We start from the raw sequence: 24,611 nt of genomic DNA, 5'->3' as shown, positions 1-24,611 counted from the left end.
CACCCCCACTCTAGATTAAGGGCAAGCCATCAATGAGCATTTTCTTATTTGGGATCCCCATGTCTTAGCTGGGTAGTCGAATTATCAAGGGAATGTTTAAGAGAATGAACAGGATATTGTTGGTTGGCACACTTGTCTTTTAACTGACATTTTGATGAATTGTAACGGGTTTACTGGATCTAGATCCTCAATTTTAAGCTCTGAGAAAATGCTTGCTATATGTAGAAATCTAGTCTGAAGGCCATCAAGGGATGTCAGTACCCAGCTTTCTCTGGAGGTTTACATGTGCTGGGATTAATAGTCTTGAGGTCCAGGTTTACTTGACTCAGCGTGTTCTGTGTCTGAGCGCAAGTGTTGAGGGCCTACAATCCTTTTGATACTACCTTGGTTTGTTAGGAGCTGTATTACTTGATGGCATGTGATGCTCTATTCTGCAAAAGACAAGTGCTTCTTACTCACTTTCTGTACTAGCCACCTTTATGGGCACTAATTTCTTTGCCCTTCTGGCATCCTTTTGCAGGGGTGAGGAGGCAGGGGCGCTTGAGTTGTCTGGAGCCAGAGAACAGCGGTTTGTGGATCTGCCTATACAAAAGCTTTCTTGTCAGACTATCTTTGGACCACCAGCCCACAAATAATGACTCAGAGACGTATTATTATTTATGAAAGCTTGGCCTTTAGCTTAGGCTTGTCTCAACTAGTTAATCTAAGCTTTGCCTCGTGGTTTGGTTACCTCTATACCATATGTCCAACTTCTTTAGAGTCTCATTGGTGTCTCTCTGCCTCTCTTCTTCCCAGAGTCCTCTCTGTCCCCAGAAATCCCATCTAACTTCTTCCTGCCTAGTTATTGGCCATCTCTTTATTAAACAAATCACAGCAATATATCTTCACACAGTGTACAAATATCCCACAACATCTGCCAGGTTAAAAAGGACATACATTGTACTGGGCTTCTAGAGGAGTCTCTGACCTTGTGAAGTTGTCCTGGACAGAACAGACAGGCTTTTCTTTCACAGCTAATTGGACTGACTAGACCCAGTGCTAAATGTGCTTTCTTTTTTTGTTTGTTTTGTTTTTGTTTTTCGAGATAGAGTTTCTCTGGGTAACAGCCCTGGCTGTCCTGGAACTTGCTCTATAGACCAGGCTGGCCTCAAACTCACAGAGATCTTCCTGCCTGTGCCCCCAAATGCTGGGATTAAAGGCATTTGCCACCAGCCCACCGCTAATTCTGGTTTCTTTCTGGGGAGAGGGAAGTAACTTAAACCAAGTACAATCCACTTGTGTCATCATCTTTACTACAGATGCTGCTCTCCATACCTTAAAGGGACACTCTCTAGGCTGCACTAACGCTTGTGTGTCAAGCCTTCCCAGTACTTGATCCCCACACTGGGATTGAATTAGTTGAGATTGGGGGTGTTCTGTAAGCAAAGAGCCTCTTACTTGGAGTCAAGCAGATGAGGACACACGTTTGGGCCCCTGGGGGAGGGAAAGTGGCCCTCTGTGGTTCCTTGGCATCACCACCTGCAGAGCGGCTCAGCCATTGGAGGTTTGAAGCCTGGAGGGAGGCAGCTCCTACAGTGGTTGCCATGCAGAGGCCTTGGGGAAGTGGTAACTGGAGAAAGGGCTCTGACCCACCAACAGGTAGAAGAAAGAGAAACAACTGTACAAGTGGAGAACTAGTAGGAAGTTTTTGAAACAGGTTTAGTTGGTTTGGCTGTTTTTGAAATTAAGATAGAGGTGACTGGCTTATAGATGTATTCTCTCAGGGATCCCTTTCCTGTATAAAGTGTGTGATTCTAAATCCCTGCCTTACTTGATAAGGTTTCAGACTTGATAGAATGTGTATGAGTAGAAACTTAGAATCATCTTTGTTTTGTGATACTGGAAATTAAACCTGAGGCTTGAAACATGCGGGACACTTTGACTATATCCTCAACTGTATTAGTCAGGGTTCTCTAGAGTAACAGAACTCAGAGTGTGTGTGTGTGTGTGTGTGTGTGTGTGTGTGTGTGTGTGTGTGTGTGTTTGATTTATTAGAATGACTTAAAGGCTGTAGTCCAGGAATCTAAAGTTGTCCAGTCCACAGGCTTGGATATCTCAACTGGTTTTCAGTGTATGCTGAAATCCCAAAGAAGAAGTAGGCTCTAATGTCAGTGAGAGAATGGACTTGCTAGTGAGGCAAGAGCAGCAGGCAGAGAGCAAAAGCTTCCTTCTTCCTTGTTTATACAGGCTTCCAGCAGAAGGTGTGGTCCAGATTAGCAGTGTGTCTTCTTACCTCAAAGATCCAGATTAGAAGTGGATCTTCCCATTTCAAATGAAGCAAATATCCCTCACAGATATGCCCTCCACTTTGGGGTTTTTGTTAATTCTAGATGTAGTCAAGATGACAACCAAGAATAGCCATCACATCAACTTTTTTCACTTTTCTTTCTTCGATTTATTTTTATGTGTGTGTCTTCGTGTGCACATAATTCGGCCAAATTCTCTTTGAGATGGAGGCAGGACTTCCTGATCTCTGTAAGATTGAGGCCAGTCTTGTCTAGAAAGAACCAGAGGTCCATAGTGAGACCCATTCTCAAATAAACTGCACACATACCACTCTACTCTCAAGAAGACAAGGTCTCATCTCTCCAGGCAGGATCCTCTTGCCTTAGCCTCCAGAGTAGCTGAGATTATAGGTGTGCTTCATCAAATCTGGCTGTGTTGTGCCCTTATTGCTAGATTTTGCACTGAAGTCTGAGTGTTTCTCAGGGACTCTTCTGGCTACTGTGAATGAAGTCAAATTATGCTGCATTGTGCCTGTGTATTCTGTTTTATACAAATGCATATTTAACTGTTAATTTTACTGTTTATAAGTATTTCAGGGCTGGAGAGATGGCTCAGTGATTAAGAGCACTGTCTGTTCTTCCAGAGGACCTGGATTTAAATCTTGGCGTCTACATGGCAAGTCACTACCATCTCAGGCATTGAGCATGCATGTGGTACACGTACATATTTGCAAACACCTACACACATAAAATATAATATTTCAAATGGAATTTTGGATTGTGTTTGCTTTTCAGTTTTTAAAAATTAAATGTAATTTACTAGGTGATATTGCAGCCTTGACTTAAATCTTATGTGAGACATCAGTTTGAAGAACACCTCTCTTCTCTTCCCTTCCCTTCCTTTCCCTTCCCTTCCCTTCCCTTCCCTTCCCTTCCCTTCCCTTCCCTTCTCTTCCCTTCTCTTCTGAAACAAGACTTCTATTTTGATGCATTTGCTTCTACTGGGAGCTGACATGCCAGCCCCAGAGGACTAAAGTTCCCTGTTAGCTCTGTTGCCTGCACGGTGAGCCCTGTGGGATTGTGGCGCGGCCTTGCACAGAACTCTTAGCCTTCTTATTCTGGCAGTTTGGGGGACATAGTCGAAAGAGCTAGAGTACTCAAACAAGAACCTGCTTAGTTTACACAGTTCCAGAAATGGTTGTCATCATGTCCCTTTGAGATTGGTAAGTGCAAGGAGAAAAAAGATTATGTTACTGAGGAAAATCGACAAAAGCCTGGTATGGTCTCCTTTGACCCTGTGAAACATGACAGATGCTATGTTCTGGAGCCGTGTTTTTCAGTGTGCCAACGCTGCTGTGGCTGTCCTCACCTGTCTTTGGCTAGCTCTAATTGGGGTCTGCTTAATTAAGGAGGAAGGAGCCCTGAATGGGAGGAGGGGAATGTTTTCTTCCAACTGAAGACCTTTTCAAGCTCTGAGGTTAATTTTACGGTAAGATCTTCATGCAGATCGTGGCTGTAAAGCACTGATGTGATAATAGGTTTTTTTTTTCCTCCATCAAATCTCACTAATTAGCTACTATCATAAATTTTGCTGTTGAACTGGACTCTGTTGACGGTTGTTTTAGCATATTGAGAATTAACTTGGCATTCGTGTACAAATCTGTGAAATGTTTTAAGTCCAGTGTGTCGTTTTGCTTGCCTCCTTCACTAGGTTCCACGTCCTGATTTGGTAGGGATGTGTGTACAAGGGAGCATGTGTCTGCATTTCCCTCTTTTAGCCGTTGCTGATTGCCAGTTGCTCCCTTACCTTAGTCCTTAGCCCTTGTTTATGTCATGTACTGACCAGTCTATAAGCAGGGTTTTTGTTTCGTTTTGTTTTTTAGTTTTTTATCTTGCTGTCCCTCAGAACAGTCTGTATTTGGGTCCGTATAACACTAGTGGTAAGCTTCTGGAGCACTGATTCCTCTCTTCCTGGGTGGAGTGGGTTGCCACAAGGACCTTGAGGTTGTCTGGTGTGTCTCTGTATGTACCTGGCTGAGCTCAATAGCTTCCCTAATACTTTCTAATATTTTTTTTAGACTGCTCTGCTTTCAGGAACTTTCACAAAATGAGTAATAGGCTTGAATATCTTTACATCTTTTTTTTTTTTTTTTTTTTAGACTTTAGTGGTGTGTGTGTGTGTGTGTGTCTATTATAAAATCTAGCAGGACTGTACTCCCTCTCTGGGCTTTAGAGAAAAGTCTGTACTTCTTCCAGCTTCTTAGTGGGTACCAGGTCACCCCATTTCCACCTCTTTCTATTCAGCTTGCTCCTTTCTCTTACCGTTCTGTCTCTCTCTTACAAAGACACATATAATGAACTAGGAAGAGAGCAAGCATCCTTTGTGATAAAATCTCCCGGGCTAAGACAAGATGTCAAGCATCCTCTCCTTTATCCAGGTTCCCCTGCCTTTTGCCAGCACTCTGAACTCTTCCCTTCAGTGCTCCTAGGACTTCAGGACAACCAAAGAGGCTTTTCTAGACATGTCATTTGCAAGTAGTGCTATTTGTCTTCTTGCTTAGTTGTATCTCCTTAGATTTGGTGTTTGCCAGTCTTTGATGATAACATTTTGTAATTTTGTTGTTCATTCTAGTATAATTGTAACTTTTCACGAAATTTAATAGGTTGCTTTTAGGAAATATTGTACATGTAGCCATTTCCTAAGATTAAACTGTAGGAAGCAAGGAATCAATGTGAAATGTCCTCAGTCTCTGGATTTTTTTATTATCACTATTTTTTTTTAAATGATCCTCTGCCAGCCTATGTGTGTTTATACTCTTTTAAACTACAAATACAAAGTTACTGGAATTAAGTTATTTCTGCATCTGTAGAATAGATCTACTGAGAAATAATGTTTTATTTTCTAAATTTTATGATTTGTTAGTCTAGTGTTGTACTTAAAAATTTATATGTTTATATATATTTGAATTGACAATCTCTTTGCAACATCCTCTCCTTGTTTGGGGCTGGGGGAGGGGGCAGAATCATGTGTGCCCTGTTTTCCTCTGGGAAACCATGCTTTCCACCAGGTAGAAACCATGTGTTTTGGATAGAATGGCTCAGCTGTGTAGATAGATGCTGGCTGGTTTGCTGTGGCCCTTCACTACAGTTATTGGTCCCTTAATGGGCCCAGAACCCAATTACTGCCAGTGAGATACCAAAATAATTAGTGAAGCCCCCATGAGGGAAGGAAGCTCTTATTTCCTTAGGAGATACTAGATGATATAATTACTGCTGTTTGCAGCGCTGTTCTTGTTCAGAACCAGGCACAGGTAATTCTCATACTCCCCTGCGCGCTTTACCACTGAGTACAGTTTCACTCACGCCTTGAAGACTTTCAGTCAAATTTCAGACCTCATATCATTTCTTGATACTTTAGTGTATTACCTTTAGTAGATGTGAGGCTTAAATCATAACCACCTTACCATTGTCAAAGTTATTAGTATCATCTAATATCAGCTAGTTAATATCATGGTGTCATATATTCAGTTTACCAGATAGCATAAAAAGCTTTTTTTTTAATTTTTTTATGATATATTTTATTTTATTTTTATGTGCATTTGTGTTTTTGCCATGGGTGTGGGGATCCCCTGAAACTGGAGTTATAGACAGGTAGGAGCTGCCATGGGGGTGCTGGGAATTGAACTCGGGTCCTCTGGAAGAAGAGTCAGCACTCTTAACCCCTGAGCCATCACTCCAGCCCACAAAAAGCATTTTTATACTTGGCTTATGATCAACTCCAAAAGTCCTCTCTCCCCTCCTATTTGGCTTAAGCTGACACTTAGAAAATCTGGGAAAAAAAATTTCCTTTTTACAGAACTTTCCTTTATACAGTTCATTTATGAACATATAGGGCACCTGTTCTGTGGGGTACCAACACTTTGTATTTGGTTTACTGAATTTTGTGCTCTTCAACGTGATTTTGCAATCCTTACATTTCCTGTAAATTGGAAGCTGGAAGCTAGGTCTAAACAATTTTTTTGATTTCAGGTATTCCCCTCCCCTCCTTGGAAGTCATCAAGAATGTATCATGGTCGCCAGGCGGTGGTGGCACTCGCCTTTAATCCCAGCACTGGGGAGGCAGAGGCAGGTGGATCTCTGTGAGTTTGAGGCCAGCCTGGGCTACCAAGTGAGTTCCAGGAAAGGCGCAAAGCTACACAGAGAAACCCTGTCTCGAAAAACAAACAAACAAACAAAAAAGAAGGTTTCATGGCACTGGAGGTGATTGAGTCATTTAGAGCAGGTACTGCTACCCCAGGGACTCAAGTTTGTTTCCCTGCACCCACATTGGGAGGCTCACAACTGCCTCTAATGCCTTCTCTAGGAGGACCAGATGCCTTTGACCTCTATGAAAGCACACACACAGACACAAAAAACAGATACACATACACACACAAGTACACACAATTAAAAGTGAAATAAAGCTTTTTTTATTTAAAAAAAAAAAAAGTATTTATAGACATTGCTGAATGATTATTGTGATTGGTCAGGAGGAGTGAAGCCTGACTTAGGATAGGTCAGTGGATACAGTGCAGTGACATCAGGATGATTTGTGAAGTTCTTTGTCATGAAGTTCTTTGTCAACCAGTTATCTAATAGGCTTAACAGTCATTTTGCTTGTTGCTTGGGTCCATTGTTTCACTGGAGTATTGGTTTCCTGTTGCAGCTGTTCATATTACCAGATTGTGCTTGAAATGAGTCTTACTGAGCTAGTCAGAGTGTCACTGGGTGGCTCCTTCTGGAGGCACCTGGGGCTCCCTTGCCTTTTCCCTTGGTAGAAGTCATTATTTAGCTTGTGGACCCTTCCTCCTATAGGCATATCTTTTAATGCATAGGTAAATAGATACAAAATGCCCCCCTTGGGGGGGTATGCATGCTAGGCCAGCACTCTACCACTTGAACTATATTCCCAACACTTTGATCTTTTTGTTTATTTGGTTTTTGAAACATGGGGTTTCATATCACCTAGGCTGGCCTCCAGAATGTAGGATGAACTTAAACTTCTGATCTTTCTGCTTTTGTGTCCAAGTGTTGGGATTACAGGAGTTGCTACCACACCTAGTTTTACCAGATGCTAGGCATCTGAACTTGTGCTAGAGAGAATGTTCGAGATTTAAGAGCACTTGCTCTTGTAAGGGATGCTGGTTCAATTCCCAGCACCCATATGATGGCTCACAACCATCTGTATAACTCCAGTTCCAGGGGATCTGACACCCTATTCTTACCTCAGCACCAGGCATGCACATGGTGCACATACGTAAATGCAGGCATAATATTCCTACACATAAAATAAATACAATCTAAAAAATAAAAATATCAACAAGAAAAGAATCCTGGTGCCTAATAGGCAAACATCCTCCCAACTGAGTTATATCCCCAAACCAACTTTTTTTTTTTTTTTTTTTTTTAGATAGGATATCTTTTTATTATTTAAATGTGTGTGTGTAGGGAGGGGTATTGCATGGAAGAGCAGGTGCTAATGGAGGGCATTGTGTCTCCTGGAACTGGAGTTACAGGTGATTATGAGCCACTAGATTTAGGTGCTAAGAACCAAACTTCAATCCTCCGCTAGAGAAACAAGAACTCTTTATTGCTGAACTATTGATCCAGCCCTGAGATATAGGACCTTACTATGTTGCCCTGGCTACCCTTGAGCTGAGAGACTCTTCCCATCTCAGTATGCTTCATTCATTTTTTACAAGTCCAGGGATGTGAACTTTTCTTCTTTTGCCACCTGCTCACAAAAAAACAACACAGTCATTAATTATGAAAGCTCAGCCGATACCTTAGGCTTGTTTCTAACTAGCTCTTATAACTTATAACTAGTTCTTATAACTATCATAATTAACCCATATCCTTGTTTGGTTTTTCAAAACAGGGTTTCTCTGTGTAACAGCCCTAGCTGTCCAGGAGCTAGCTCTGTAGACCAGGCTGTCTTTGAACTCACACTCAGATCTGCCACCCGGCCATAAATTAACCCGTATCTTTTAACCTATGTTCTAGCACATGGCTTTTAACTCTATCCCATTTTGTGTGTCTGACTCCTTTGCGCTGACTCCTGATATTTCCCTTCTTCTTCCCAGCATTCTCTCTGCCCCGAAAAATCTGCCTAGCTATTGACTGTTTAGCTTTTTATTAAACTAATCACAATGACGTATATTCACACAGTGTAAGGAATATTCCGCAACATTTCCCCTTTTTTTGGTCTAAATAAGGAAGGCTTTAACGCTAACATAATAAAACTATAAGCAATAAGAACAATTATCAAGTAAGGATTACATTTACGATGTCCTGTTCATTTGTATTTGGCATGTTTGTAAAAAGTGCTCCATTGTTATTTTCTCTTGATGAGTCCAAAGCTCTGTACTTAATTTACCTTCTATCATAACTAAGGAAAACTGCAACTATAACTGTCTCATCTTCAACTCCATCAGAGACCCCAGAAGGATGTAATATTACCAAGTAAAAGTGCAGTGTGAACAGCTTCTAAAACTGTTGAAATGACAAAGACAGTCACCCTAGGTTCCTCTGTAACATTAGGGCATCCATCTTCATCCTACAGGCTTAATATCTGACAGACGCTTCTGTGAAGCAGGAATTTTGAAGGATTGCCCCGTCTTGCCTTGACAAAGTTGGGCAGTCACCTTCTTTTGTGTCCTCTTGTCCAATTTGGACAGAGTACTGGCATCGGTCAAGGCAAGGGCAGTTTCTTGCCTGGTGACTAACTTTTGCCACATTGAAACCAAACTCTATATGGAGGTTCTTTGATGTTCATCATCATCTCTGAAGTAGATTGGTGCTGCTAGGAGCAGACATGTCTCATTGTCGTGAAAAGCCTTATGTTATTATAATATTTTAAATGCCATATTCTATAGGTCTTTCAAGTGTTCGAAGATCACCTGTCTGTCTAAAATATATCTCTGTATAACCTTGAAAATATACCTAATATGACTATAAGTTTGATTGTTATATGACTATTAACCTGTATACAGTTTTAACTGTATAATCAAAATGTAATATAAATCTATCCATGCCATATGAAAGGATGGCATGTAACAAGTCATCAGGACTCTGTAGCCAACAAGATGTATCATGTCTCATCTCATCTCAGAGCTGTTCTCATGTAAAGGATCGGCTTATGTATCACTTGTCCTGTGTGGTCTTTTGGCTTCCTTCCCCATGTCTCAGATACTCAGGAGGCTTTTCCTGGTCAAATCTGATCTCTTGATCTGGAAGGAATTCACAGCCTTTCATTTCCTGTGGAAACAAATAAAACCTCTCCCCCAACACAATACTTGTCTGACTTCCATTTTGAAGTTAAGACATTTTTAAAATATATGTCGGTTTAACTTACCAGTTTCCATAATCCAATGTCTCTCATCAGCCATTGTTTTTTTGTTTGTTGTTTTGTTTTGTTTTTTGGGAGCTGAGGATTGAACCCAGGGCCTTGCACTTGCTAGGCAAGCGCTCTACCACTGAGCTAAATCCTCAACCCAGCTATTGTTTTTGTACATTAGCATTTTTTAAATTCAAAGTTAACAAGACACCAAAAAGGATCCAGACTCTCTGTGTATTTTCTATCCTTATATTGCTTTGTTGTTGTTACTTTACTCTCTCTTTAAAGATTCTATTATTTTTAAACTAGTTTTTTCTGTCTAAACCCATTGTTTTTTTTTTTTCCTTAAGCTTATGCACATTGTTAAACAGTCTAACCTGTGCACTACATATCTGTAACCTGTCTGCATGAGCAAAACCTTAAACCCTCCACATGGCTTAGCTCAGGGCGCACTGGTGGCTCAGGCAGGCAGCTGCTGGGAAACATGTCTGTATTGCCGCCAGCATAAGCGACACGAGACTAGGAAGCTCCAATTTTTGTGTGCTTTCTCAGGTCTTATGTGGATATATGTGGCCGGACGTTGAGCACCATTTGTAGGTGGATTTTTCTGTCCCTCCAACCAGCTCCTAGATAATCACATGGAGACTTTTTACTAATTATGAAAGCCCAGCTGATAGCTTAGGCTTGTTTCTAACTAGCTCTTATAGCTTAAATTAACCTATATCTTCTAATCTATGTTCTACCATGTGGCTTTTACCTATATCCCATTTTGTGTGTCTGACTCCTTCCACATCTGGCTGTTGACCTCTGTTGTCTCCACCCTTCTTCTTCCCAGCATTCTCTCTGCCCCTGAAAATTCTGGCTAGCTATTGGCTTTTAATTAAACCAATCACAGTGACATATATTTACAGTTTATTTCCTTATATTTTTTTTTTTGTGTGTGTGTACACGTATGTATGTGTATACATGCACATGTGGAGATCAGAGGACAACCCACAGGATTCTCTTCCTACCATGTGAGTCCCAGGAATCAAACTCAGGTCCTCAACCTTGGCAGCAGGCACCTTTTATCTCCTGAGCTATCTCTCTGGCTTTATTTGTTGTAATTTTTATAGAGATTTCTGTGTCATTTTGCTTGTCCTAAAATAAGGTTTCAGTAAAGAAAATAGATGGTTTCTGTATCAGCATTGAAACGTATTGAAACTAGCAACTTGCAAAGGTGAAATGTGGGTTTTTTGGAGCTTCTCACCTAGAATTTTGACAAGCAGATAGTTGCATGTCAGACCACCTGTAACCATTTTATGAGGCTCGTATTGTCCAAGTTGACATCCCTATACCTTGCTTTTAACTGCTTCCTTTTTTGTTTGGGGATTCTTGTTGTTGCTACTTCTGAATATTTTTTTAAATTTTGTGTGTAGGTGTTTTACCTGTATGTATACATAGACACCATGTATATGCAGTGCCTATAGAAGCTAGAAGAGTGTGTTGGTTCCCTTGGAACTAAAATTAAAGATAGGTGCAAGCCAGCATTAGGGTGCCGGGAATCAAACCCAGGCCCTCTAAAAGAGCAGCTAGTGCTCCTAACTGCTAAGCCATTTCTCCAGCCTTGTTTATTGTTTTGCTTGCATACCTGTGTAACACGACTTTTAAAAGGTCTTATAATAAAAACCCGGAGCCAGTATATCGCCACATACCTGTATGTATCCTTGACTGCTTTCCAGTTTTAGTGAGGTCTCTCACTGAACCTAGAGGCTTGCTTGCCTCAGGGGATCCATCTCTGCCTTCTCAGTGCAGGGGTTACAGGCGGCTGCTACAACTGCCTGGCTTTTACATGGGCTCCAGGGATCCAAAGTCCCTACACACTCTTTTGAAGCAAAGCTCTTCTATTCGCTGAGCTGTTTCCAAGATCCCATGTCTCCTCGCTTTCTGCTATGGCAGGATGGCCAGGGATGTCTAAATCTGTTTCAGGCCTAGAGCCATTTCCCAATGACTCCTGGCCCAGTGGGAATGGCGATAACAGCCGCTAGGTGGTTTCCCATGCAAGCAAACACAGAAGTGTACCCCAGACCAGTTCAAATAATAACTTCTAGGGTTCTTACTGTAGTGTATGTCTTATTCTGACAATTTTGATTCTTAGGGATGTAAACTTGATTACCAAGACACATAAGAGTGTAGTAAATTTAACAGAGGACAATGTATAATTTATTTTACAGGTCTCTGATTTGTATGGTTCTAAAAGTGAAGTTTTGCGTCAGTGTGTTTAGATGTTCTTGGCTTGGCTTCTGTCCCTGACCTCCTTCTGTTCTTTGTTTCCTCCTCCCTTCCCATGGCTGGGAAGATAGAACTATAAGGTCTTGGGTATGTTACATGCTTGCCTTCTATTTTTGAAAGTGTATAATAATTAGATGATATAATAGACCTTTGCAGTTTTGCTTTCCTGCAGAAGACATAGTCTTAGCTGCACCATTACATTTGAGACTGGACTGTTGTGGGTCCCAAACTATGATACACATTGTATATTCAGAAGCTGCCAAGAAACCACGTTTTCTTTGAATGTGTCTTGGAAATGCTGCTGTGTACCACAGCCTTCCACTTTGTGTGCTGCCTCTTTGTGAACTCAGAGTTAGTCCCCTCGCTTCCTTCTGGAAGTTGTGTTTGTTTCTGGACTTCTAAGCTGTTCGTCACTGTCTGCTCTTGCTCATATACATCTTTATTCACTTGCTGTCTAGATAGCCTCTTTATCAAATGGTAAAGTTTGCCACTGCCACTCTTGTCCTGCGTGGCCCCTGAGACCTGCCTGTAGTTGCAGTAGAGGGCTCTCCTCATCCCTTGTTGCTGGTCTGCTATTCTGCTTGGCTCCCTCTGGTTTGCAGTCATTGGATTGTCTTTACCTTCCTTCCCTCTCTGTGTGGTTCTGGTTTTCTAGTAGAAATTATAGTGTGTGGGCTGAGGAGGTGGCTCTGTTGATAGAGTACTTGCCTCACAAGCATGAGGATCTGAGTTTGATCCTACATTAAAAACTAGACTTGGCCAGGCATGGTGGCTCATATATTTAATCGCAGCACTCAAGAAGCAGAGGCATGGGGCTAGAGAGATGGCTCAGATGGTTAAGAGCATCGACTGCTCTTCCAGAGGACCTGGGTTCAATTCTCAGCACCCACATGGCAGCTTATAACTGTCTGTGAAACTCCAGTTCCAGGAGACCTGACACACATGCCAAAACACCAATGCATATAAAATAAAAATAGATATTGGAGGAGGAGGAGGAGGAGGAGGAGAAGAAGCAGCAGCAGCAGCAGCAGCAGCAGCAGCAGCAATGAATGGCAGGCAGATGCTAGTGAGTTCCAGGCCAGCCAAGAATACAAGTGAGCCCTTGCTCTACCCTCTATCTCCCCCCCAAAAAACAAACATGGTGTTGCGCCCTTCCCAGAGCACTGGGAAGGCAGAAACAAGCAGAAATCCTGAGGCTCACAGCCAGCTAAGCTAACTAAAGGTGCCCTCTGCCCTTCATACCAAGAGTAACACAAACCCGCATGCGTGTTGCACATACACAAATTACACTTTGGTTTTTTGCAAATAGCATTCTCACTAAACAGATAAAACATCCAAGTTCTTGCTCCCCAGATATGAATCAGTGTTTCCCTTGAATTGTGGCATCTTAATCCTAAATTGATGTTTTGACTATCAATCATTTAGGATAGAGGAAAATGATTTTGCTCTTGTATGGACATGATACGTGTATGAATGTTTATATTGAATTAATTCTTTGCACAGACAAGAAGTGTTTCCTGGAAATCTGTTTGCTTGCTTGCTTGCTTGTTTGTTTGTTTGTTTGTTTGTTTTTAAGACAGGGTTTCTCTGTGTAACAGCCCTGCCTGTGTCCTGGAACTCACTTTGTAGACCAGGCTGGCCTTGAACTCACAGAGATCCTCCTACCTCTGCCTCCCGAGTGCTGGGATTAAAGGTATACATCACCATTGCCTGGCTCCAGGAAGTCTTTAAATCAAAAAGAGTTGATTCATAGAAAGATAGTACTGAAAAAAGAAGGCAGTCCCACCAGCTCATTTGACAGTTGAGGAAAAGGCCAGGTGAAGGGGGAGAAACGTGTAGTGTGTGCAGCATGTGACACCCTCTGAGTGCCATGGACTGACTCTATTTGGAAAAGTAGAGAACCCACTTAGTTTTCTGGTATTTGTAGAGAGTTCACTGCTATTTGGATAAAATTGGTCTTAAGCTTAACCTTACTTTTTTTTTCCTTTTTTATTTTGAGACAATTTCACAAATCCCAGGCTGGCCTAGAATTTCCTATGTAGCTAGAAATGTCCTTGAACTACAGATATTCACTCTTATCTTTCAAATTCTTAAGTATTTTCATCCATTCATTCCTTTAGCTAGCTTTGTATCTATAACAAAGCTTTCTATAAAGATGAGCTTAGCTTAATCTATCTAGCTTGCAGAACTTTGTAAGAAGAAAGTTAAAAACCATTCAAATAAAATCAAGATAGATACACCAGGCAATGATGGCACACGCCTTTAATCCCAGCACCTGGGAGGCAGAGCCAGGCGGATCTCTGTGAGTTCTAGACCAGCCTGGACTACCAAGTGAGTTCCAGGAAAGGCACAAAGCTACACAGAGAAACCCTGTCTCAAAAAACAAAAACAATCCTCAAGATATAAGTTGCTGCCCCTGGTCAGTTGTCCAAGTGTCTTGTTTCTTGTCCAATGGGATTTATAGAGAGACAATTAAAAGTAGTGAGAGGGAAAGAGCTCCTTTATAACGGTCTCATTGCTTGTCCTCCTCCCCAAAATAGTGTTACATGCTGTTGAGGCTGGATTGCTGGGAGCTCCAGGTGGTAGAGCCAGAGCTGCTCTGAATGAAGCCTCTCTTCACCAGGAATGGTGCAGCACATCTTTAATCCCAGCACTGGGGAGGCAGGGACAGGCAGATCTCTGAGTTTTGAGGCCAACCTAGTCTACAGAGTGAGTTCAAAGACAGCCAGGACTACATAGTTAGACCCTGTCTTGAAAAAATAAAGAAGGGGAGGTGGGGGCGCTATGGAGCCATGAAAGGCAAGTGATCTTCATGGGTGAAGATACAGGAAAGCATGTTCACTTTCAAGGCCTGTGTTTTTGTGGAGTGGGTGACGTGGGAGTGGCACAGGTGAACTATATATATCCTGCCAGGTTATTCCTGGGTGTGGTACTGTAGTTTAACAGAACTTAGCCTGTGATGTTCTCCAGGTTCTCAGGGAAGCTCTCTATTGTTTTCCCAGTTACCCACAGGTTTATATATGGGTTTTGTTTTGTTGTGCTGTGGTGTTGGGAATTGAACTTACTTGTTGACACAGTAGCCAGTTCTACCATGTTTCCTTCTCCAAACCTGTCTTTTGAGTTTGAGGCACCAAAATTACAAAGAGAAACGCTGCCTTGAAAAAACAAACAACAAAAAACCAACCAACCAAAGCTGGTTGTCTTTTTCTGGTCTGTGGCACTGGGCGTAAGGTTGCAGTCCTCTTACTAGACTCTAGTCACAGCTCTGATGTCTGCCACTTCATGAGTGCTGAGGAGAGCCCCGAGACCTTGGCCTCTCTCTTGAAGTTGGTCTGCTGATTAGGTTCCATTTTCTTCCTCTCTCTTTTTTTTAAATAGATCCCAAACTTCAGAAACTTAAAAGCAAATAGAATATAGTGTTCTTTGAGATTTTAAAGATAGTTTTTTTCTAATTGACATAATTTTTAAAGCTATTTGCCTTCCCTAAGAATTTCATTATAGTAAACTTAATGTTTAGAAACGTTCGTTCTTGCTTCATTATTTACTGTCTTACAAGTGGTTACATTAACAACCAGATATGAGAGTAAACCCAGTGGAGTCTCTCTAAACTACAACATCCCTGGTGGGAGCCATAACTCAGGGCAACCAGAAAGCAGGCTGTTAGCAGGACCTGACATCATCTGACTTTCACTGGGGGTAGAGGTTTGGTCTGTTAGGTATGAAGAATAGTCTGCTTCATTTCTGTAGAAACCTATTAACTCACTGTTTTGTTTTGGATCTAACATTTGTTCTACCCTTTAGAAAAAAGTTCCATGTTTTATTCACCTGACATACATTCTTTTAAATATATTTTAAAGGCATTTTTTAAAATGTATTTATTTTATTAGCTGTATGCATATATGCTGATTATTTCAGTATTTATAAAATTGAGTTTCACTACATATATTCATTTATTGGATTGTACTCATTTAGTGCTAGCATCCTAAACAGCAAGATACCTACACTATACCAAGTTCTTTTAGATGTGACCACAATTGACAAAAACCCCACCCACCCAAATCTACAAATGTGACAGGTAAAAAAGTTAAGTGTCTAACTTTTAATTTAGCCAAGGTGACCTGAATCATACCTGAGTAAACTCAGGAATTATGGCAGCACATTTGGTGTTCTTTATATAGTCTGTTCACTTAGTTCATCACTTGGTGAACTAAAATACAAATACATATTTTCCCATTACTGAGAAATAAGCCAGAATAACAGTCACTGAAGAAAAAATTGTTACCCTTTCTGTTACTTCCTGAAGAGAAACTGATAGAATTAGGGGAGGACAAACAAGATATTGTGGCTGAGTGAGATGCCTCAGTGGGTAAAAAGTTTTTGCAAAACAAGACCCTGCCTCAACAAGGTCTAAGGTAAGAACCAAATCCTTCAAATTGTCCTCTGACTTCCACATGTATTATTTGGCATATGCATAACACACACACACACACACACACACACACACACACACAGTAAAATAAATGTTTTGTTTTAAGGTAAAGTTTCTCTGTGTACCCAGGTTCTCCTTGAACTCACTCTGTAGACCAGGCTGCCTCTGCCTCCTGAGTGCTAGAATTAAAGGCATGCACCACTACCACCAGATATATTTTTTTTTTAATTTAAAAAAAAAAAAAGGCTAGCAAGATGTCTGAGTGTGGGTAAAGGTCCTTGCTCAGTTCTAATGGTCTGAGCTCTGGAACCCATATGGTAGAAAGAAAGAACTGACTCCCAGAACTGACTCTGACCTCCATGAAGTCTGTGGCACACCTACATTCCATCACATACCTCATAAATAGGTTTTTTTTTTTTTTTTTTTTTTTTTTAAGGAAAAAATGTTGAACATTTACTGTTTGGTTGGTTGGTTTTGGTTTTTCAAGACACAGTTTCTCTATGTAGTTTTGGTGCCTGTCGTGGATCTCGCTCTGTAGACCAGGCTGGCCTCGAACTCACAGAGATCCACCTGCTCTGCCTCCCAAGTCCTGGGATGAAAGTACGCCACCACCATCCTGTTTTGTTTGTTTGTTTGTTTGTTTTTTAAGGCAATGTGAAAGAAGCTAAAGACAGCTATTTGTTTCTCTTCCTGGTCCTGTACTATTTTTTTTTTAATTTTTTTACTTATTTATATTTTATGTATGAGTACTCTGCATGTATACCTGCACACCAGAAGGGAGCATCAGATCCTATTATAGATGGTCATGAGCCACCATGTGGGTGCTGGGAATTGAACCTAGGTCCTCTGGAAGAGCAGCCAGTAAGTACTCTTAACCCCTGAGTCATCTCTCCAGCCTGAACTTGTACTGTTTTATTTAAGGCTGCTGAATTGTGTGTATATATGGTAATAAATATCAGTGAAAGAAAAGTGAGTTTTGATATATCCATTATTAAAATACGACTTTCTTGTTAAGCTTTTTTGTTGTGTTTTGTTTTCCAGACAGGGTCTTGCTGTGTCGCTCTGGTTGTCCTGGAAACTCACTCTGTAGTCATAACAGGGGTTTACACTAATACAAGTATAATCTGACCCATATATATGTATGTACACATTTTTAGCTATCAAGATCGCTGAAAACGTTTCTTTGTCCTAACCTGGTGATCAGTGTCAGTATGAGTGAAGAACTGCTAGCATTGCTATCCCTGGCCGATAACTAGTGTAGCATGTCTGGTGTAGGTCAGTGTATTCTGTAAGCTCTTTAACCGGGGGAGTGTCACCACTCTGAGGCAGAGGGACCTGGGAGAAGAGAGGCAAGAAATGAGGCCGACTAAAGTCTCCTGCAAAAGCCAGCTTTCTTCAGAGCAGCAGACGGTTATACTCTGAGGGTTAAGAAGGGCCACATGAGAAAGTGTACAGTCACAAGGACAAGCAGCACGTGGCAGAAACCTGTTTTTCCATAGAGGCATATAAAGGATAGTTTAAGCATTTAATTGAATGACAGCAGCAAGCAATAATGAGAAATCTGAAGTAAACTCACTTCTGTGCACTACACCTGGGAGGAGCCCGAAAACACATTCCAAGAACAATTTTGTGTTTTGAAAAAAACTAGGGTCACAAGACTTTTTTCTTGGAGCTTCTCACAAGCACTCAGAATTCTTCTCACACAACTCCGTTCATGGGCTTTATGACTCCTCTTAGAATATGTTAGACTCTCTTATCCTCTGCTCCATGATTTATTGTTTAGATTAGTTTGCTGGGCTAGGAATCAAACCTAGAAGCTTGCACATGTTAGCCAAGTGATTTACCTCTGCACAACATCCCCAACTCTGAAATTCCACTCCATAATTCTTAACCATCTCCTCTGTTGTTCATTCTTATGTTTGTTTTATTTAATGTCATGTTTGTGGTTGATGTCTTTATTAATTCATGTTTTTAATAGTTATATCATCTCAGGTTCTTGTGTTTAATCCCATATCGTTTAAATTTTTTCATTTAATTTTGTAGTTTTACAAATTTTTATAGCATAAGGGAGCAAAGCAAGGGTATGTATATGCATGTGTTGCCTACTTGTATGCCTGTGCACTGCAGGAAAACCAGAAGAGAACACCAGATACCCTAGAACTGGAGTTATAGACAGTTGTGAGCTTACATGTTGGTGCTAGGGATCAAAATGGGGTCCTCTGCAAGAGCAGTAAGTACTTCTAATCCATAAGTTATCTCTCCGCCTCCTCCCCCTGTTTTAAAGGATGGGTGTGTGTATGTGTTTACAGGTGTTTATGGGGATGCCAGGCTTGTTACATGGGTACTGGGATCCAAATTCCAGTCTTCATGATTGCAAAGCAAGTGCTCTTAACTGCTGAGCCATCTCTTCAACTCCCCAGCAGCTTACTCTTTGGACTTTTAGCTTCTATACTGTAGTTGATCTGTGAATATGTTTTTTTTTTTTTTTAATTCTTTTATGCAGTTTATTCCTTCTTGATTATGCCTACCTTCTGTTTGTTTTTTGTTTTGTTTTGTTTTTGCTTGGGGTAGGAGTTCCTGGGCAAAAGAGGTAATGGAGATTTAAACCCACCCTTCAGAGTCCTAGTCTCACTCTGTACACTGGCCAGAGATGCTTTCATCTCCCAGCCAAGCCAGTCAGAAAGCATCTACTTGTTGTCAGGTTCCTGGTCTACTTTTTGTTTAGGGTATAGCTCTTTTAGGGAACCATGATTTGTCGAATTGGAGAGTGTGTCTGCCTTCTAGCATTTTACCTTGAGCAATCAGGAAGCTTATTTCATGTTCCTTGAGGTACAAAAACCGAAATATATCAGACCAGTGTTCACTTTTTGAGACAGCTAGAGTTCACACTTCCCATGTTTCAGTATACTGAAGCTAACTAGTCATAATTCTCAGCACTCCAGGAGCATCTGGGATGTTTTGTTTGTTTTTGTTTTGTTCACATTTAACATTTACTTTATCTTTTTGTTTGACATAAAGTCTCATATAGATAGACCAGGTTGGTCTTGAACTCTAATCCTCTGGCTCTCTATCTCTCAAGTGCTGAGATTACAAGCCAATGTTACCACACCTTCCTTGGTTTAATAATATCATTAAGTCCATGCTTTGTTTTATTTTTGAGACATCATCTTACTCTGTAGCTCACTGCCTCAAACTCCCAATACTCTCGGCCTCAGCCTCCTGAGTACTGGGATTATAGGATATGACCACACCCAGCTAACAACATTTTTAACCAGCTCATTGAGGTCTCCTTGTACTTGTGTTGACTTCCTAACCCCATTGGAGGTCCCCTGACAGCAAACATGCTGACTTGTGGGTCCTTACTCCTTTTCCCCCTCTCATTTCCCTCTCCACAACCCTGAGACCTCAGTAACTCACAAATGAACAACAACAACAACAACACTTGTTCTAGTTGCTGGTTGATTCATCTCCAGGGAAAGACACCCTGCAGACCACAGTAATAACACAGAAGAGAAGACAAGTTGGTGCCTACAGAGGTTTTAGGAAGGAAGCTGTATCCCTCGGTAACTGCTGGCAGCTTGGAGATGCCCTTGGGTCTTTCAAGCAGTGCACATCCTTTGCCTTCAGTGACTTATGTCATGAAGGGCTGTGATGTTCATGCCAGATGTACGCTGGCTCCGGGGCTTCTGAACTCTGACACCCCCAGCTTGCACATACTTTCATATTCAACAGTCCTCCTCCCCAGCCTGAACTCCTTATTCTGTGCATCACATCCCTTGTCCCTTAGTCTGCAGTCCAATTAGAGCAGCTCTTCCCAGTCCCTCAAGCCAAGAGCCGCTGTGCTGTGCTGTGCTGTGCTGTGCTGTGCTGTGCTGTGCTGTGTGCAATGCCCACCACAGTACTGCTACCTTTTAAGTATGTTGAGTCTGTCTGCTGATTTTGTTCACTGCTGCAAATCCTTGAGCCTTAGACTGAAAACTGCAGAGGGCCTCTTCTGCCCTTTCTGCACACCACACTAAAAACACACCTGGGGAGGAGACACACACTGTCCAGACCTGGTGGCTCATTCCTGTATGTAATCCAAGTACCAGAGAGGGAAGCTGAGACCAAAGAACCTCTAGTTCTACGCAGTGAAACTTTGTCGCGGGGGGAGGGGGGGGGGGGGCGCGGGGGCACACCTGGTTGATTGGTTACTAGCCTTTAGTCATTCTGGGTAACATCTCTTGGTCATAGCCTGTGCTGATGGGTCTCACTGACCTGTCTGCTCTGTGTAGGTCAGAAGTGTGTTGATGTCACCTCAGGAGAGGTTCAAAATGATATATGTGTACAAATTCTTCAAGTAGTTGTCACTAGACACAATAGGGCAGAACTAACCCGCTTCCACGGAAGCACTCTGAGACAGAGGTTCTACACTGTGCAAGCACTCAGTATGGGTGAGGTAGGAACATAGTGCAGGCTGCTCTGTACAGATAGGACCCTGACTAAAACTGTGAAGACGGCTTCACAGTTTTCGAGTTTGTTATGTTGGTCATTGAGGAATGAAGCCGGCAGGGGTTTGTAGTAGAGGCGGGAGGAGGGAGGATCAGAACCTCTAAAGAAAGAGCTGTGCTTCACCAAGGAGTCCTCTGGGGGATGGTAAAATAAATGGTTTTCCCGGCCGGTCTACTGTGTGAGGTCCTCCGAGCTTTTCTCTTTTGGTGACACTGTTGCTGGTGGCCTGGACTCCTGTACCGGTATTTCGGGGCCTGCCTGCTCTCTGTAGGTAACAGCTCCCAACTCCTCGCCCCCTCTCAGGCCGGAGAACTCTTGTGGAGTTGGTCTGCTCCCGGGCGCTCTGGGGACCCTGCAGCGGGCGGGGCGGGCGGCCGGTCTGACGTGTCTCGGCGGGATTGGAGCCGCCGCCCTATATAGCAGCGGCGGCCCGGGCGCCGCGCCTCGGAGCGTCCCGGCTTCTCCCGCGCAGCGACAGACGGACAGACTCTCGGGAGGTCACACTCACGAGTGAGGATCGGGCGAGCTGGCGGGCGGGAGTGCCAGGGGCGGGCCGGCGGGGGCTCGCTGCTGGGCACGGCCGGGGTCGGTTCTCCAGCTCCCCGGCCTCACTGGCGCCTGGTCTCCCGCTACCGCGACGGGCGGGGGCCGCTACGTGTCACTCTGCGCATGGCCGCACCGGAGCGCAGAAACTTTCCCAAGTCCGCCACGCGCCGCGGGTCTGCTTGCGGGCCGGGGCAGCCTGGACTACTAGCTCACCGGGCGGGCCGCCGCGGTGGGGGAGGGGAGCGACCTGGCCAGGTTGGTGACGTGGGCAAACCGAGCCGGCCCCTCCCCCGCACCCCTTCCCCCCAGCTCGGCCGCACGGGCCCTACGGGCTGTGGACAGGACCTGGGTCAGTGGCGCCCTAGTTCGCGCTGCAAGCTGGGATCTTCACCCGGGGCCCCTATGTCCCGCGCGGTGCCTTGCAGCACCTCCACCTGCGGCATCCGGCTACGTGGTCAGTGGAGGACTCCCGGCCCAAGTACTTGGATGCGCCCCAGGGTCCATGGGTGAAAAATACATTACGGAAAAATACCGAATTTGGATGAAAGGCTGGGAGGCCGAACAGGATACTGTCCCTTTAAGTCTGTCCCCGCCCGCGGGCGCTCTTGGCCGGTGGGAGGGCCATGCTGAGGTGGCATCTGCGAAAGTTCCTCCCAGGCTGGGTCTCTGACTTCCAGAGCTGGGTAAAGCACTAGGCCGGCCTTGATGGTCACAGACTTAGAGTTTGTGATCTCAGTAGAGCTGAGTTTTGTTTTTAATTTTGGAGTTTGTACTCTACTATTGAGGTGGGGGTACCTTCGCAAGAATTCTGAGGACATAAAAGTAAACAGTTTCAACTTTGGAAGAGAAACCTGAATCTCAGCTGGAGGTTTTCGGTGCTCTCCATGCCGACTGGTCTAGTGTATAAAGAACTTTGAGGCCCTCTAAAGTTGATAGTGATACTCTTTCTCGAGTGTGACTGAATTATCTTCGCATACTGTTGCCCCTTACATAATTAGTTGGCACAATTTAGCACAGGGGAATCAATTGAAATACTTATTTGTTCAGAAGCAAAAATGTGGAATTCTTGATTTGCAGCCTTTTCTGATTTCTGGATTAACACCCGGTTTCAAGCTGCCACAGATTCACCTTTCTCTTTTGCAGAAGTCCCTGTTGCCCCCCTACTAGTTCTTGGAGGAGTGAAAAAGGCCGCCCTTGGCTTCTACCTCTCTTCCCTTAGTTCTGGTTCCATGTGTTGAGAACTGACTTTTTCTGCCATGTTCATCTATGCTCCAAGAAGCAAATTGTAATGTCCAAGTTGTAGGTAGAGGTTTGCATTGGGTGCTGACTGACTCTAGCTTCCAGTGGCAAAGGTGGTTGAGATGGCCTCCGTGCTGAGGTACTTGGTAGAGGAGGGCCTGCACCCACAGGAGACATGACATGTAGCAACCAGAAGAGGAAAGGGTACAGATTTCATCCTATCTTGACGGAACCTTTACAGGGAGGCAGGGGAGCTGGGATCCCAAGAACTCTTTTTATTTTCTCTGGTGGTATTTGAAAATCAGATTAGGGTAATACTCAATCTCTTTCAGTCCTGACTTGTATGATGTAATCCAGCAAAAGTCTGAGATACTAAATCTTGGGCTCTTAATCTCCTGAAAGTTTAGCCAATGGAGATGCAGGAGGAGGGCGCATATTTAGCTGTGGTGGCTGCCGTGTGATGTGAACTTCCAGGTGCAGCAGGTTGGACCTCTGAGTATTGTCAGTGGAGGTAAAGCAGCGGGTGCAAGCTGGTGTAAAGGTGGAGAGCACTGCCTTAAACCGTGCACAGAGTCTGTTCAGTATGTCTCCGTAATCTGAAAGCTGGGCCCCAGTGCGGCTTGTCCACCTGTCTGGAGTTTTCTAGAAATCCACTCTGCTGTCCCTGGCTGCCAGAGGGTGTTTGTACTTGTCTGGGGCTCTGGAAGCTCTGCTCCAATTTGTCCCTTGGCAGTGACAATTGGCTTAGACATGGAGGTGCTTTCAGTAGCCACTGTAAATACTCTGGGAAAGGGATGCCTAGGTGTGGGAGCATGCTTAAAAGAGTCTGTGTAGAGACTGTTGCAGTCTGTGCTAGGCAATATATGGTGTAGGCTTGTGTAGCTATTGCTCTGTACTCAAGACTTACCTAGTCCTGGAAAGCAGAGGCACTAGTCAGTGGCAGCACAGAGACACATAGTGGAGGTCACATGGATGAACATGATAAAGTGGAGTGGGCATCTGGGTTTAAGGCCAGGTGGTGGCGCATGCCTTTAATCCCAGCACTCAGAGGCAGAGCCAGGTGGATCTCTGTGAGTTCAAGGCCAGCCTGATTCTACCGAGCAAGATCCAGGACAGGCACCAAAGCTATACAGAGAAATCCTGTCTCGGAAAAAAAAAAAAAAAGAGGTGATAGCAGAACACACTTTAGTCCAAAAAGTCAGGAGATGGGCAGGTGAATCTCTGAGTTTAAGGCCAACATGGTTCACATAGATCTTGTCTCGAGACCAAAAAAAAGGTGTTTATAGAATAGTTTTTGCCCTTCTCAGGTGGCCTTTGAATCTTGTGGTTTTATGACCTGATTTTTATTTTATTTTTTTTAAAGATTGATTTATTTATTATGTATACAGAAGAGGGCACCAGATCTCATTACAGATGGTTGTGAGCCACCATGTGGGTGCTGGGAATTGAACTCAGGACCTCTGGAAGAGCAGTTGGTGCTCTTAACCTCTGAGCCATCTCTCCAGCCCATGACCTGATTTTTAAATGTCTGGATTAGAAGGGGCTGAAGGGCTTTTACAGGACAATAGCAAGAACAAAGAAACTGCAAAGTTAACAAGGATTCTTTTGGTTTTGTTTTGGGGACGGGTCTCATTTTGAAACCCAGTCTGGCCTCAGTCACAGAGCTCCACCTGCCTCTGCCTCCCAAGTGCCAGGATTAAAGAAGTGCACCACTCCAACTCTGTTAAGGAGCCCTTGGGCACTCTGAAAGCTCGAGCATAAGATCTGCATTCTGCTATGTGCCACAGTTAGCGTCACAGCAGATTCAGCCTGGCAGAAGTCACAAGGACCTAGTGTACAGGTCACTTCTAAGATCCCTTGAAGACTTGTCCTCTGAGAGTTCTAGATGATTGAAGTTTTACTGTAATGTGTCTTGTTCAAAATTAATGGTCTAAGACAAGAACTTTTACAGTGTTTTTCCCTACGAGATTGCCTAACTATTGAAATTACAAGAAGC

The 24,611-nt window shown here is 43.2% G+C and overlaps 1 protein-coding gene across 3 annotated transcripts in view; it reads left to right on the top strand.

Moving 5' to 3' along the window:
- Positions 1-24,611, top strand: part of LOC118572891 (high density lipoprotein binding protein) — a 75,132-nt gene that overhangs the window by 13,740 nt on the left and 36,781 nt on the right. Inside the window, exon 1 of one of the 3 annotated variants that reach the window (XM_036172712.1) lies at positions 21,230-21,340. The exons of the other annotated variants lie outside the window; for them this stretch is intronic. The gene's annotated coding sequence lies outside the window, so the exon portion shown is untranslated. Of the gene's footprint in view, positions 1-21,229; positions 21,341-24,611 lie in introns of those variants that run through there. 3 annotated transcript variants of the gene reach the window in all.

The sequence above is a fragment of the Onychomys torridus genome, chromosome 23, assembly GCF_903995425.1.
Source record: "Onychomys torridus chromosome 23, mOncTor1.1, whole genome shotgun sequence".
In the NCBI taxonomy this organism is placed as follows: Eukaryota; Metazoa; Chordata; class Mammalia; order Rodentia; family Cricetidae; genus Onychomys; species Onychomys torridus.
The sequence above is the reverse complement of the archived record's forward strand: the minus strand, read 5'-3'. Positions and strand labels throughout refer to the sequence as shown.